The 14,365-nt window shown below is 42.6% G+C and overlaps 1 long non-coding RNA gene across 5 annotated transcripts in view; it reads right to left on the bottom strand.

Moving 5' to 3' along the window:
• Positions 1 to 858: 858 nt before the first annotated feature.
• The window catches only part of LOC309374303, a 43,902-nt gene continuing 30,395 nt past the window's right edge, over positions 859 to 14,365 (bottom strand). For all 5 annotated transcript variants that reach the window (XR_014170499.1, XR_014170500.1, XR_014170501.1 and 2 more), the window contains 2 exons: positions 7,381 to 7,610; positions 859 to 1,138 (listed from right to left, as the gene is read on the bottom strand). This is a non-coding gene — a long non-coding RNA (uncharacterized lncRNA). The remainder of the gene's footprint in view (positions 1,139 to 7,380; positions 7,611 to 14,365) is intronic.

Raw genomic sequence — 14,365 nt, 5'->3', positions numbered from 1 at the left:
CTCTGCCTAATGGTACTTCTCCTACCTGAGCAGTTATCTTTCCACAAGGGCCGACATAGATGGCAGCACTGCATGAGCTCTGGGAGTGAAGCTTTCTCCTGATTGAAGTGCAGAGTGTTTGAGGACCGGGACATTCACAGGGAAACCAAAATGCTTGTTTACAATGCTATTGTACTACCAACCTTACTGTATGCTTGTGAAACATGGACCACTTATAAATGCCATCTCCAACTCCTTGAAAAATTCCATCAACAGTGTCTCCAAAAAATTTTACACATCACTTGGGAAGACAGGCAAACTAATGCCAGTGTACTAGAATAAGCAAAGATCACAAGTGTCAAAGCAATGGTTCTTCAACATCAACTTTGTTGGACTGGTCATGTTGTGCGGATGCCTGATTATCGTCTTCCAATGAAACTACTCTTTTCCTAGCTTAAAAATGGAAAGTGTAATGCTGGTGGTCAACAAAAGAGGTTTAAAGACTCTCTGAAGGCAAATCTAAAAAAATGGGAAACACTGGCCTGTGAGCGCTCCAGTTGGAGAAAAGCCAAAGGTGTCATGAGCTTTGAAGATACTCAAACGCAGGAGAAACAGGAGAAACATGCTAAAAGGAAAGCATGCTTGGCAAACCCTCACCGTGATCAACTCCTACCCGGAAACCTATGTCCCCACTGTGGAAGGACGTGTGGATCCAGAACTGGCCTCCACAGTCACTTACGGACTCACTGTTATAACCGTGTATATGGAAGACAATCTTACTTGTCTACGAGTGATCACCAAAGAAGACTGTCAGCCATGAATACATATTGTCGTTAAAGACAGAGACCTGAACAAAAGTAACATGTTGCCTTTAAAATGTGGGTGTTATTTCCAGTTTTATTTCCATGAGAAATGGGAATTGAGATACCTCCCGCACCAAAAACATCCTTCTTCACACTAGCGTTATCATGAAAGATCCAGGAACATTCAGAAGTTCCTTTTCTCAGAGATGGCGGGATTCTTTATTCTTTTTGCACTGCAGAATAGAAAATGGTTGCGTTCTCCACAGCTTTGGCGTCTCTAAACAGGAGGAGCTGCCACAGTAGTCTCCTTGCATCTTCATGGTGGACAGAAATAACCCTTGGATCATCCAAGACATCTTGGGAACATTAAAGAGAATGCATTCATCGTAGCATAAATTATACAATATATGTGAAATTATGCAATCCTCTCTTCATACATAACCACACCGTCTCCCGAGGCCTATAAACAAGCCTGAGTTGCACACCATCCAGAATCTATTCTCATGGAACTTGGAACAGAGAGAGTTGCAAGCACTGATTTCTAAAAAGCTGTCAGGCTCTATCTGTGTCCTAGCATCCTTCCTGGTTTATTTGCCCACTAAGAGTAATGCAATTAGATTTGGCAGCACCCATCCAATATCTGTGTGACATTAATAATATACAACCCCTACACTAAAACAAAGCTATGAAATATCAGTCTTGTGCAGCCATTCAGCATCTCTTCCCTCCCACACCCAACCATATATAGTGAAAGAATTTAAGATTGCTTCATATCATCTCTAGCATCCTTATCACTCACTGCCAATACATAGATGGGAGGTACTTAGTAAGTCATAGCCATGCCAAACTGTGTCTCTCAAACCAATGGTCAAACTTTCTGTTAGGGACCTCTTCTAATGTCTTGCCCATACATGGATTTCATTTGAGGTTTGTTCTGTGACAAATATCACCCACCCTCCCTCCCTTTAGTACATTTCTATGTTTTTGACCTTGCTATGGACCTGTGGTTGGTCGCCTTGGTTGTCCAAGGGGCCTGGTAGGAATTTTTATCCAACTGGCAAATTGGCACCGGCCACTTGGTTTTTCGCCTACCTCATAGCAAATCATCACAACTTTTTGGGTATTGGCGGTTAGGCATTGGAATATGTTTGTGTAAGAGAGAATATTATGAAAATGATTTACAGGTGGTACATGACCCCAGTCAAGCTTGCAAAAATCTATCATTTGCCCGATAATAAATGTTGGAAATGTAAAGAAACTGAAGGTACATTCTTTCACCTTTGGTGGACGTGCCCAAGGATCAAGGCTTTCTGGAAATGATCTATAATGAAATGAAAAAGGTATTTAAATATACCTTCCTGAAGAAACCAGAGGCCTTTCTCCTGGGCATGGTCGGCTAATTGACGCCAAAGAAGGACAGAACTTTCTTCATGTATGCTACAACAGATGCAAGAATACTTATTGCAAAGTATTGGAAGACACAAGATCTACCCACTCTGGAAGAATGGCAGATGAAGGTGATGGACTATATGGGACTGGCAGAAATGACCGGCAGAATCCAAGACCAGGGAAAAGAGTCGGCAGAAGAAGATTGGAAGAAATTTAAAGACTATTTACAGAAACATTGTAAAATTAATGAATGTTAGAATGATGTTGGACAGAAATTAAGTGATTTCCAGCTGTAATGCTTAAGAGAATATGAAAAAAAGATTTAGAAATAAGTAAAAATTTATGGTGAGGATTTGCTGAACTAATAATTTGAATTGGAATACAAAAAAGGGAGGTATGAGGAGGTCTGAGAAATAAGTTAAAGGAAAATAAGTAATGGAACCTTTATGTGTTTTTAATTATTTTTATTTTTGCATTTTTGTTATTTTTTCTTTGTATTTTTCATTGTATTATTATTGAAAATCTTAATAAATATTATAAAAAAGGAATATGTTTGTGTATTGGAGGGCAGGGTGTGGCCATTACCTGCCCCTCCACTTTTGGGTATTCCATTAAAGGAATCTGGCGGTTGTGGATCCTGTCCGACACCCTTGCTAGTGGCTAGGGCTATGGCACAACCCCCGGTGACATTAGGGGGAGCTTCCAGTTGTATTTGCATCAACAAACTCCTCCTACTGGTGGTTAACCCTTGATAGACTCACTTCTCCCTGAGGGGGTGGAGTCACGCTCTGTTATTTTATCCAATGCTTAAGCCAATATCACTCACATGCTGTAATCAATAAAGTTGTGGCCTTTTTTAGCCCATTAACCTAATATACTGCGTCCTTGTGCCTTTCTTATCCTCAAGCGGGGGGCGGGTCCTTGACTCACAACTCAATGACCCGAATGAGTTTTATTCTGATCTCTGGGTAGAGCTAGGCAAACCCTGAAACACCTGATTTGTTAGTCTGGTAAACCTGAATAAATCCAGACTAACAAATCATATGTCAACTGTTATTTGTTCATATATATATATTATTTAATTTTCTGTTTTACAGTTTAAAATACTCATTTTACATCCTTAAGATATCAATGACTTCCCTTCTCTTTCCATGGTTCATTTTACATATCTAACATCCCTGTATATTTTACAAAGCGTGTTCTCCTTCAGGGAGAGCACGTGTTGCGGTGGGGTCTACTGAGCCACCCCTTTGTTGCTGGGTAAGTTCTCCAAGATGGCCAGGGGGCATTGATTGGATTGCCGAGTTGCTGGGGGAAAAGTCATGTTGCAATTTTGGTGGGAGGGGTAAAAGGTTTAAATACTCTGCACGCAGCCTTGTACTTTCTCTTTTGCTGCGTGCAACGGATCACCCGCCCACCCGCCCTAGAGTAAGGGGTTGTTGCGTTGACCTTGCTATGCCTGTCATGGGGTCGTCTGCCTTTGAGCAGGGGCCTGGTAGGAATTTTTCCACCTGGCAAATTGGCTGGGTGGGTGGTTTTTGCCTACTGCGTAGCAAATCGTCACAACTTGTAAGGTTGTGGTTAGGCATTGGTTATAAATCTGGTGGAGGAGGGGTTAGGATAGGCTGGGCCTACCCCTCCATGGAGGGGTTCAGGATAGGCTGGGCCTGCCCCTCCATGGTTGCTGCGGAAAGGGAATTCCGTTAAAGGAATCCTGGGGCTTGCCATCTTTTCGTCCAATCCCTGGAATGGGACTAGGGCCGGCAAGCCTTCGGGGAGCAGGCGGGTGAGAGTTGAGAGTCTGTGTCTCAGCTCCAATTCTTCCCCGACTTGCTTTCCCCTGCACTGTCTTTCGGTGGTGCCCGGAAGTCAGTTCTGTCCCCAGGCGGGGGGACATATAGTCTTAACCAATGCCTAAACAACCACTCACAGTTTGTATTTTAATAAAGTTGTGGCCAAAATCATGCCAAAAATCTTAAACAAAAATTACGTGTCCGTTGTGAGTTATTTTGGGGGGTGGATTGGGGACCTCAACACGCAAAAACTATACCACTCAGAATTCCATTATTGCATCCATCACAACTTATTTACACTGTTGAATTTATCTTAATGCTGCCAACTTCTTCAGCTGTATACAATTATTTCCCTTATATTCAATAAACATTTTCCAATCTTCTCTAAACGTATGTTCTTCTTGTTCTCTTATTCTATATGTTAAGTCTGCAAATTGTGCGTATTCTATCAACTTAAGTTGCCAACCTTCTTTGGTTGGGACCTCACTAGTTTTCCATTTTGGGGCTAACAAAACACGGGCTGCAGTAGTAGCGTATATAAATAGCTTTTTTTGACACCTGGGAATTTCAGACTTAATTATCCCCAGCAAAAAGGACTCTGTTTTGAGGGGGAAAGAACTTTCCACTGTTATTTGTAACTGGAGTGGTCCACACACTTAGGTCACATCCACACCAGATACTTTCAACCTGCATTTAAAGTGAATGGATTTCCCCCAAAGAATTCTGGGAACTGTAGGTTCCCTCTCACCAAGGTGCAATTTGCAGCACTCTTAATGTACTACAGTTCCCAAGATTCCATGTGCTTTAAATGTGCATTGAGTGTGATTTCAATGTGTGGGTGTGACCACAGTGAATCCCAAATTTGAGCCATTATTGCTGCCACCACTCCATCCTAGCTCTAATTTGGCATGCACACATGAGGGCCTTTGCAGAACAGGAAATTTTCGTCAGATGCTGGAAAAAGTTATATGCCTATCAAGATGATAAATTCTTCTTGGACTACTGCAATGCACTCTACAAGGGGCTACCTTTGAAGATGACCCCAAAACTACAATTAATCCAGAATGTGGCAGCTAGACTGGTGACTGGGAGTGGCCGTCGAGACCATATAACGCTGGTCCTGAAAGACCTTCATTGGCTCCCAGTACGTTTCCGAGCACAATTCAAAGTGCTGGTGCTGACCTTTAAAGCCCTAAACAGCCTCTGCCCAGTATACCTGAAAGAGCGTCTCCACCTCCATCATTCAACTCGGACACTGAGGTCCAGCTCCAAGAGCCTTCTGGCTGTTCCCTCACTAAGAGAAATGAGGTTACAGGGCCTTCTCAGTAGTGGCACCCACCCTAACCCTAACCCATCAGATGTCAAGGAATTAAACAACTATCTAGCTTTTAGAAGACATCCAAAGGCAGCTCTGTTTAGGGAAGCTTTTAATGTCTGATGTTTTATTATCACATTATTATTATTATTATTATTATTATTATTATTATTATTATCATCATCATCATCATTAATTCTGTTGGGAGCCGCCCAGAGTGGCTGGGGAAACCCAGCCAGATGGGTGGGGTATAAATAATATATTATTAATAGTAATAATAATCTGCAATCTTTTGGCATTGAGGTTACCGGAGAGAGTAGCTGCTTGACTCCCAACCATCAAGGGCAAGTTGTTCTGCTATATATGCTGGTGGCGTCTGGGTGTTCAGGACATCAGCCCAAGGAAAGATGATCAGCTCATCTCCAGACTCTTCCATTTGCTCACTAGAATTACTCCCCAGGAGCTGTTTCAGTATCAGCTGATCCCAGCTACAGGCAGCATGGTTAAAGCCATCCTAGCCCTTAGCCAGCTCTCATTAATAACAACTTTCTAAGCTTCATAATAGAGCCTATTGTATAAGAAATAATTTATGTCACCACAGGTCTGTAGGCCACAAACCGAATCTGATTCTGGCTCACAACCAGCCCGGCTCATTAAAAGTAATGTGATGAAAATTACAAATGTGTTGCTTCTCAAAGAATTGAGTGGGGGGTCCGTATTGTTCTCTTTGCAGCATAAACCTAAGAACTTTGGCTCCTGTTCATGTTTAACTGCAGACACATTTAATTGCAAATATCATAAAATCTCACAGGAAACAGGAACGTAAGACACTGCCTTAAACCAGGATAGACTATGGGATGTATTCAGTGGAGCAATAAATCACTGGCTCCATTGGCATAAGGATTTATCCATGTGAAACAGAATGCTCTCCCCCTCTGGACCAGAAAGAAAACTTCTGAGGAAGAACACAGTGAACAAGAAGTCTGGTCGGGATTGTTGTTTTCAAGAGGACACCTTAAGAGGGAAATAAGATGTTCATTGTGGAATAATAATAATAATAATAATTTATTATTTATACCCCACACATCTGGTTGAGTTTCCCCAGCCACTCTGGGTGGCTCCCAATCAAGTATTAAAAACAATACAGCGTTAAATGTTAAAAACTTCCCTGAACAGGGCTGCCTTCAGATGTCTTTTAAAAATAAGATAGCTGCTTATTTCCTTGACATCTGGTGGGAGGGCATTCCACGGGGCAGTTTCCACTACCGAGAAGGCCCTCTGTCTGGTTCCCTGTAACCTCACTTCTCACAGGGAGGGAACCACCAGAAGGCCCTCAACACTGGATCTCAGTGTCCGGGCTGAATGATGGGAGTGGAGATGCTCCTTCAGGTATACTGTACCAAGGCTGTTTAGGGCTTCAAAGGTCAGCACCAACACTTTGAATTGTGCTCAGAAACATACTGGGATCCAATGCAGATATCTCAGAACCGATGTTATGTGGTCCCGGCGGCCACTCCCAGTCACCAGTCTAGCTGCCGCATTCTGGATTAATTGCAGTTTCCAGGTCACCTTCAAAGGTAGCCCCATGTAGAGCGCATTGCAGTACTCCAAGCAGGAGATAACTAGAGCATGCACCACTCTGGTGAAACAGTCTGCGGGCAGGTAAGGTCTTAGCCTGAGTACCAGCTGGAGCTGGTAGACAGCTGCCCTGGACACACAATTAACCTGCGCCTCCATGGACAGCTGTGAGTCCAAAATGACTCCCAGGCTGCGCACCTGGTCTTTCAGGGTCAGAGTTACCCCATTCAGGACCAGGGAATCCCCCACACCCGCCTGCCCCCTGTCCCCCAAAACAGTACTTCTGTCTTGTCAGGATTCAACCTTAATCTGTTAGCCCCCATCCATCCTCCAATAAATTAAGGTAATACTGTATTATAAAAGGGATGAATGGTTAACAAAAGAACACTATTAGCAGCAAGGCATGGGCAATTTATGGACAGCTCTTGGAAAGGCAGCTTGTTCCAACAGCCCTCCCCCCCCCCAGATCAGAATTGAACCCTATATATATTGTGTGAGGCCTGGAGACTGCCTCAAACCTCACCTCATTAGTGAAGAACAGATTTTTTAAAGAGGTTGCCCTTTGGCTTGAGGTCTAGCTCTCTATATTCTCTCGAGGGCTTCAACTGACCAATTGGATGGTGTAGCCTACTGGTTCAGAAATCCCTGCTGGTTGCGGGATCTTCTGCATTGCAGCATTTTGTTTGCTTGTCTGCAGATGGGTTTTCTGACCCTCATATGTTTTCTAGGTCCGTGTCTTCGCCACGATAGCACCTAGCAGGAACAAGTAAAATTGCCAAATCCTCAGAATGAAATAAAAGTGTGAGTCACACCCAAAGAAAGAACGACAGCTTTGGTTCCATGTAACATTAGCTATTAGCATTGTATTAAAATCTGCAAGCACCCTGGATATATTGCTATACTTGGCCTGATGATGTCCAGAATGTACAAACCTGAATGATAAATCTTGAGTAGCTATCAGAGTTTGAGGTTTTTTCCCCCAGCAGAAACACACATACCTAAAAATGTATTAATCTAATTACCGCTTTGCATTAGAGCGTCTTTAATGTGCTTGGAATAAACTTGAGGAGGTTTGAAGTTAATGGAGCAGATTTCATGAGTTTTTAATATTCTGTTCATGCTCATTTCATTCATTCTTGTTAGTTTCAACAGAACTGCTGTGCAATGTCTTAAGGGCTCCACAGATTCACTGTTCAGTCCATGTATCCTCAGATACTGGGAAATGAATAAGCAGTCTCCCTTTAGTCAGAGGAATGTGCTTCTGCTGCCTCTATTTTGGCTTGTCCTGCCTAGCAGAAGTTTCAGATCTCTCAAACTAGTCTTTGAGATGCCCCTCAGACACAACTCAGCATATACTTGTGAATAAACAATTATCTTCCACCATCATCCCCAATAATAATCAAAGCCCAGATCATTCCTGGAGTTACGATTGAAGGCAGGCTCTTACTTTTCCTACGAAAGTTACCGGTACATAGGTTCCTGGTTTTACATACATCAGTCTATGTGACTTTTGTAGGAAAATCAACTGTCTGCCTTCAATAGTAACTCATACAAATGTGGTTGTGTATTAGCAGGGGTGCAAATTACAAATGTTTTCATTTTCGGCCACCTCTGGTTTTACTGAGGCCAAAAAAAAAACAATCACCATGAGAAATGCTTCTAGTATCAATCACAGCTCCCACTTGCAAGGATGTGGGTGGCGCTGTGGTCTAAAGCACTGAGCCTCTTGGGCTTGCTGATCAGAAGGTCAGCAGTTCAAATCCCTGCAATGGGGTGAGCTCCCATTGCTCTGTCCCAGCTCCTGCCAACCTAGCAGTTTGAAAGTACGCCAGTGTAGGTAAATAAATAGGTACCATTGCGGCAGGAAGGTAAACGGTGTTTCCATGTGCTCTGACCTCTGGCACGGTTTCCCGTTGTGGCAGAAGCAGTTTAGTCATGTTAGCCACATGACCCGGAAAGCTGTCTGTGGACAAACACCGGCTTCCTCTGCCTGAAAATGAGATGAGCGCCGCTAATCCATAGTTGCCTTTGACAGAACTTAACCATCCAGGGGTCCTTTACCTTTACCTTACAGCTCCCTCTTACCAAACAAGTAAATGTGTTTTCCAAAAGGTAAAACTGCCCAGATCTGTAATTTGGATAAAATACCTCTTTATGATTTATTCATCCACAATATTTATATCCTTCCTTGCTGCCTGACAGTAGGCCTTCAAGGCAGCCGGCAATAAGTGAAAATGGATATATAATAATCTTATTTTAAAAGGCAGTGGTGACTGATCAAGTCTCTGGTGGGACCATGGTGGACTGTGTCCTTAGGCCTTAGCTATTGCTGCTGGTGGTGGCATGTGTGTTTTTCAACTGATGCTCTTCAGTGTTTCCATGGAGACCATATGAGACAAAAGGGACATGGGTGATGCTGTGGTCTAAACCACGGAGCCTCTTGGGCTTGCTGATTAGGAAGGTTGGTGTTTTGAATCCCCATGATGGGGAGAGCTCCTATTGCTCTGTCCCAGCTCCTGCCAACCTAGCAGTTCAAAAGCACACCAGTGCAAGTAGATAAATAGGTACCCCTGCGGTGGGAAGGTAAACAGTGTTTCTGTGCGCTCTGGTTTCCATGACAGTGTCCTGCTGTGCCAGAAGTGGTTTAGTCATGCTGGCCATATGACCCGGAAAGCTCTCTGTGGTCAAATGCCAGCTCCCTTGGCTTGAAAGTGAGATGAGCGCCACAACCTCATAGTCCCCTTTGACCGGACTTAACCATCCAGGGGCCTTGACCTTGACCTATATGGGACAATAGATTCTTCCCCATTTGTGCTACCTAGCAACCCAGGGTCCTTTCCCATGCCTTAGGTGTTAGAACTTCTGCAATTGGCTGAGCCTTTCATGGAAAGCAGAAGTTTCCACATCTGCTCCATGTTGTATGAAACAAGTGACAGAGCCACAAGCTGGGAGCAAAATCCCATGGTGGCAGAAAACTCGCTTGTTCTTCACTTGCTGTTCTGCGCATAAATGTGCTTAAACAGCACCCTGCCAATCCACAGGCATCTGCACCATCTGGAAGGTGTCAGTTGCCACAGTGACACCTTGGATATTTGCCTTCAGTTTGCAGAAAGGAATCACAGAAGCCAGCTGTGTTTTGATCAGCATCCAGCGATTTTTCGAACGAATTTCTGCAAACCACCTCCGAGCTCGCTGCATCCCCATGGGAAGTGCAGGAGTTATTTGTGCCTCTGGTTTTTAAAATATGTATAAAGAGGAGGAAAGGCAGTTTTGTGGCCATTGATTGAGATGTTCTTGGGTGATGACCTTGTCTGTTATAGTAGTAAGAAAATTCCCGTCGTTATTAAAGAGTGGCGTATGTGTAAATGGAGGGTTTGTGTAACCCCGAAAGGATGCAGTGTGTTTCTCTGTAAGTTCTTTGTCAGGGAGCACCAGGCCACTCAGTATCAGGGCAGGATTTGTCCTTAACTAAACAAAGTCTCACAGTGCAGTGATCTTCAGCCTTGAATGTCCAATTCCTATAATCCATGGCCATTGGCTGATTTCGATGGGGTTGATGGGAGCTGTACTCTTTTGGGGAAGAAATTTGAAGAACACATCCCTAGTGCAAGCCTTTACCTTTCTGCATAGAGATGAATGGCAACAAATCTCCCATATGAGAGATAATGGGGACTGCCTCTCCCCATATAAGGTAAAGGTAAAGGGACCCCTGACCATTAGGTCCAGTCGTGACTGACTCTGGGGTTGTGGCGCTCATCTCGCTTTATTGTCCGAGGGAGCTGGCGTACAGCTTCCAGGTCATGTGGCCAGCATGACTAAGCTGCTTCTGGCGACCCAGAGCAGTGCACGGAAACACCGTTTACCTTCCCGCCAGAGCGGTACCTATTTATCTACTTGCACTTTGATGTGCTTTCGAACTGCTAGGTTGGCAGGAGCAGGGACCGAGCAACGGGAGCTCACCCTGTATTGAGGGGGGGGTATTGTTTTGGTTTAATTATTTACTTATGTTTTGTCTTGTATTTTATTCTGGGAACTGTCCTGGGGTCTTTTGATGAAGGGAGGTGTATAAATTTAATAAATATTAATAGTAATATCTGAGGTAAAATGCCAGCTGGGATCAGCATCATGTGAGACTATAAATAATGGCAAGGTATGTGCACACATTGACAGAGAATATTGTTTGGCGGTGGGGGACATGAATCAACTCAAAAGCAAAAGTTCATGAGGCAGTAAAGTTTCAGCAGGAAGAAAACAATAAGAAGACCCATGGGTAAAGATACAAAATGCAGAAAATACCAAATTTGTGGCCACTTGGGCATATGATGTATACGATGGTTGCTTTTGTGAGGCTGTCGTGGCCATTCATGGCCATCAAGATACTTGACGACATGCTGCCAACCACTTACTGTTCCTTATGCATGATGAAGGATCTGATGCCAAACAACCATCATTGAATCTTGAAGATTCCAACCTACGCTATAGGGATCCTGTGTTGCATTGACACACAAACTCATATCCAAAGTAAAATACTTGGGGTCAGGTTTAAAGCAGAATCTACAGAAGTCATAGACATGCATGCATAATTACTGACCAGAGAAGAGTGGCAGACCAAGCTTATGGAATACCGTGGTACCTCGGGTTACATATGCTTCAGGTTACATACCCTTCAGGTTACAGACTCCACTAACCCAGAAATAGTACCTCGGATTAAGAACTTTGCTTCAGGATGAGAACAGAAATCGTGCTCTGGCGGCACGGCGGCAGCGGGAGGCCCCATTAGCTAAAGTGGTGCTTCAGGTTAAGAACAGTTTCAGGTTAAGAACGGACCTCTGGAATGAATTAAGTACTTAACCCGAGGTACCACTGTATGCAGAAATGGCAAGACTGATGGGAAAGATCAGAAACCAGGAAGACCAAGTATTTTTAAAAAGACTGGAATAACTTTCTAACACATTTGAGAGGTCACTGTAAACAGTTGAAATCATTGGCAGGAATACAATGACACTTGGAATGTAATATGGATTTTGGATACTATGATTATATAACAGATAAATTACAGTAAAAGATGCAGGAATAAAATTTAGAATTGGAACCCATGGAGTGAAGGAAGAAGGTCTCAAGGTTTGAAAGAACCCTTTTAAAAAAAATACGTGTGAAAATGTTTATGGTGTAAAAGTAAATAAATAATAATAATAATAATAATAATAATAATAATAATAATAATAATAATAAAAAGACATGCATGCATAATGCTATTGGGGAGAAGTGAGTTTGATTACTATGTGACCACTTGTGTTGTTGTTTTTATTTTTTTATATGTAATTTATTGCATTGTCTATCATTGTTAAATCACCTTGAAACTTTGGTATAACATGATGAATAAGTCCCATAAATAATAAAATAAGGCAGGCCTTGCCCTATCAATTTCCTCACGTACTGTTTGCACTCCTTCATCCTGTATTTGCCATCCACAATGTAAACCTGTTTAAAACTTCCTTAAGAAAGCAGTGATCTCATTCTAAATGTATCATTAATGTGGAGTTTACAATAAAAAATGAGTTTCCCTCATTAGTAATTCATAAAAGTGAATTGATCCATTTTAATAGGCACAACTCTTTTTCAAATGCCAGTCCTGATTAAAACAGCAAGCTACCTAAATTTGTCAATGCAGAATAATGACAGCTCGGCATACTCCTCTTTCAACAAAGAAACCTGAAGCGGTTTATGCTCTGGAAAACTATCCAAAGAAAGCTTCCTCTCACTTGACAGTTCTTTTGTCACTGTGCTGAAATAAAATAAATATAGCCTACTGAAGAAAACAGGATTGCTGATGTAGTTTGTCATTTTGAGAAGCGTTGCCTAAATTTTTTAAAGTGGAAAGACATGAAGCTTTATAAAATCTCACACTAACTAGAAGCGAAACGATACGCTCAGGTATCACAGTTCATTCTGTCATTTATGTTGGTGCTATTATTACAGTGTGTCTCTAACAAGCAGGACATTTCTGCCCCAAATTAAATTCATCTAGGTAATGTTGCACAAAAAGTACAAAGAAGCTTATCATAATTCTAGGGTACTATTTCAAATTCATCACTGATTTTCCATGTACACAGGTCGTTTCAAATGGGCTAGACAGCCCATTAGTACTGTGTAGAAGATACCAATTTCTGAAAATCAGTTCACACCATTGCATTTCCACAAGTTTCTATACCGTTCTAGTTGTGTGTGAACGCTGCTCAAATGGGAGCTCAAGTGAGAGTTCAGCTTTTCTTCTGTGAACTGGAAAAAGCAAGCATAATTTTCTAGAGTGGCTGGGGAAACCCAGCCAGATGGGTGGGGTATAAATAATAAAATGATGATGTACCAAGAAAAAGTTGCAATCGGAAGTGAGGTGAGTTTATAGGTCTAAGGTTACACTGTGCATATTTTGAATCATTCACAAGAGCCACTTTATTAAGCAAGTGTCAGAAATGAGCCAGCTCCAAGCGAAGGTTTGCAGCCAACTGCAAAAAGCAGCCAAGAACAGGGAGGCTGCTTTGATGTTAGTCAGACAGGGGAGAGACGGCAGCTGCAACCTTTGGCTCTTCCTGACCTTGACGGGCTGGCTGAGGAGGCAGTGGCTAAGAGCAGGCTGGAACACAACCAAAGCTCTTTGGATGTTCAAATAGGCATGAACAGTCACACAGAGAGTTTATTGGAAACGGAAGGGGCTGGAGATGATCCAAGCAGTCCTAGGAGTCGGCGAATAGGAGGGCTTCTAGACAGGAAGCAAAACAAAAGACGTAAGGTGCAGTTCAATATATTCTGTAGACACAGGAAGCAGTCTTCAGAAGGGTCATCTTGAGTGATAAAGCTAGCAGCTGCGTTAGAGCTGTCCAGACCTATCTGTTTGTTTTTGCAATAAATCCTCCTTTTTAATTACCTACGCTTATTGCGTTATCAAGCTGGGGGCCTGGACTCCCGACAGCAAGTGAGCCAGAGGTTGTCCATGAGATCACAAAACTCCCAGCACCATCATAAAAACAAGGAGTTGTATCTGACACCGTTGTTCAAAAGTGATTCCACTCCTCCCATACAGCCATTTCTAATTTACTTTAGTTACTACTTGAGCAGATTTTGGGAAGAGATAAGTATAGGGCAAGAAGGGGAAGTCCCATTGTATGAAGGGAACTAAGCTCAATAAACACAGGAGACGTAACCGGCTGTGCTCTTAGATAAATAAGGTATGCTATTCATTGTATCAAATTTCAACAGAAGTAACTCAGAAAGTTCAACAAACGAACAAAGCAGAAGACCCAGTGGATCAGATCATTCTCTAGTCACTTCATGCATAAGGTCCGCCTGTGTAATGGTGTCTATTCCACCTGTCTGTCCATCCAATGACTTTTAAAGAAGTTCTTGAAAATTTCAGCACAGTTCTATGATTAACTTTGCAAGCTTCAATTGTAAATCAATCTATAAGTGCAAGAACAGAGTTATTCGTTCCGTTTAATTTAGAAATAATTGCA

This window comes from Podarcis melisellensis (genome assembly GCF_964234715.1).
Source record: "Podarcis melisellensis genome assembly, chromosome: 7".
Classification (NCBI taxonomy): domain Eukaryota; kingdom Metazoa; phylum Chordata; class Lepidosauria; order Squamata; family Lacertidae; genus Podarcis; species Podarcis melisellensis.
Note: the sequence above shows the minus strand (reverse complement) of the source record. Positions and strands in the feature narration are given on the sequence as shown.